Genomic DNA, 2,474 nt, shown 5'->3' on the forward strand with positions numbered 1-2,474 from the left:
CAACATCAATTATTGTTCTAGCGGTTTCTAAAAAGGGTTGTCCTAAAATCAAAGGTGCGTTACTATCCTCTTCCATGTCTAGAACAACAAAGTTTGCTAGGTATATAAATTTATCGATCTTAACAAGAACATCTTCAATGATACCCCTAGGAAACCTAATGGTTTTATCAGCCAATTGAATGCTCATCCTAGTTCGTTTGGGTTTTCCAAGACCTAGCCGTTTAAACATTTTATAAGGCATAACATTAATGCTTGCCCCTAACTCAGCCAATGCATTATGAACATCTAAACTACCAATTAAACAAGGAATCATAAAACTCCCTGGATCTTTCAATTTGTTGGGTAGCTTATTCTGTAATATGGCTGAGCAAACTACATTCAACTCCACATGTGGCACCTCATCCAACTTTCGTTTGTTTGCTAGAAGCTCCCTTAAAAATTTGACTGCATTTGGCATCTGCGAGAGAGCTTCGATAAACAGTAAGTTAATATGTAATTTCTTTAATAGTTTAAGGAGTTTACCAAATTGTTCATCTGTATGGTCTTTCCTTGTCGCATTAGGGTATGGCACCTGTGGTCTGTACTCTTTACTTACCATTTTTTGCTCTCTGTGGTCCACCTCACCATTATCTTGACTTACCACAATGCCTTGCCTCGATTCTGATGCAGGCTCAACTAACCCTTCCTTGTCTTGAGTGGCAATCGCATTGAGTTGTTCCCTTGGATTAGATTCCTTGTTACTCGGCAAACTACCTTGTGGTCGTTCAGAAATCAGTTTGCCGAATTGGCCTATCTGAGTTTCGAGCCTTTGGATTGACTCTTGTTGATTCTTAAGTGCTGTCTCGATATTCTAAAAAAGAGTTTCTAACACTGAGATGAATTTTGTTAGCATCTCCTCAAGGTTCGGCTTTTTCTCTTGTTGGTAGGGTGGTTGTTGGAAGCCTGGAGGTGGTGGTCTCTGATTTCCTTGGCCTCCCCATGAGAAATTTGTGTGGTTCCTCCAACCTATATTGTAAGTATTACTATAAGGATTAATTTGAGATTGAGGATTATTACCCATGTAATTTAACTGCTCATTCTCCATGTTGTGGCCATAGGGTGGGTAATCTGACTTGCTTGATCCAACTTCACTTGCTTCGCACTACATTACTGGGTGAACCTGTGAAGAACCAAGAAAACCATCAATTTTTCTGTTCAAAAGTTCTACCTGATTAGAGAGCATGGTGACCGAATCGACATTAAAAACGTTGATTGTTTTTGTTGGTATTGTCCTCATGACTTGCCACTGATAATTATCCAGTGACATCTCTTCTATAAATTCATAAGCATCCATAGGTGTCTTATTATTGATAGTTCCATCAGCGGTTGTGTCAATCATCTGCAGAGTCAAAGGATTCAGGCCATTGTGAAACATTTGAACCTGCAGCCAGAGTGGTAACCTATGGTGAGGGCATCTTCGCAAAAGGTCCTTATATCTCTCCCATGCATCGTAGAGTGTTTCTAAATCCATCTACACAAAAAAAGGAGATATCATTACATAATTTGGTTGTTTTAGCCGGTGAAAAATATTTTAATAAAAACTTTTCAATCATTTGTTCCCAAGTAGTGATTGACCCTTGTGGTAACGAGTTCAACCACTGTTTAGCCTTATTCCTCAATGAAAAGGGAAACAACCGAAGGCGAATGGCATCATCAGAAACGCCATTGATTTTAAAAGTGTCGCAAAACTCTAACAAATTTGCCAAGTGAGCGCTAGGATCCTGTCCTGCAAACCATCAAACTGAACAAACTTTTGGATCATTTGAATGGTGTTAGGTTTTAGTTCAAAACTATTTGCAGCAACAGCAAGCCTAACTATGCTCGATTCAGTTCCTGTTAAAGAAGGTTTAGCATAATCATACGTAGTACGTGGAGCAGGATTCTGATTAGCAGCAATCGCAGGAGGTAGCAGATTTTCTTGGTTTTCAGCCATCTCCTCAGTTGTGGTTGAATTATTGTTCTCTTGCTCTTCCTCTATGTATCGTAAGCTTTGCCTTATTTCTCTTTGGTTTCTACGAACTATGCTATCAATCTCATCGTAAAAAAGTAGTGGTCCTGACGGGTTTCTTCTAGTCATAAACTAGAAAAACCTATCAGAAGAAAATAAATGAAGAATTAGAAAATAAAATAAAAATTTAAATTGCAATAAAAGTAAAATGGCTAAAGTAATAAAAATTTAGTGTTCCTAATATCCTAGTTCCCCGGCAACAGCGCCAAAAACTTGATACGTGAAATTCCCGATAGGTTTTAAAGATTCATGAATGAATCATTCTTAAGACTAACTTATTATCACGATTAAGGCAAGTGTACCTATCGAACAGTAGTATAGTTCAGCAAGACAGGATTTGTCAAACCCAAAGGAACCACGAGTACTACTATTTACTTTCTTTTTATTTTCTAGCCTAAAAATAAAGAGGTTTGGCTATCTAAACTAA

At 38.0% G+C, this 2,474-nt stretch overlaps 1 non-coding gene across 1 annotated transcript; it reads left to right on the forward strand.

Moving 5' to 3' along the window:
* The first annotated feature begins 1,436 nt into the window (after positions 1 to 1,436).
* Positions 1,437 to 1,544, forward strand: LOC121205413 (small nucleolar RNA R71). The gene has a single exon (XR_005900491.1). It is a non-coding gene; the product is annotated as a small nucleolar RNA R71 (small nucleolar RNA).
* The last annotated feature ends 930 nt before the right edge of the window (positions 1,545 to 2,474 follow it).

The sequence above is a fragment of the Gossypium hirsutum genome, chromosome A08 (genome assembly GCF_007990345.1).
Source record: "Gossypium hirsutum isolate 1008001.06 chromosome A08, Gossypium_hirsutum_v2.1, whole genome shotgun sequence".
NCBI lineage: Eukaryota > Viridiplantae > Streptophyta > Magnoliopsida > Malvales > Malvaceae > Gossypium > Gossypium hirsutum.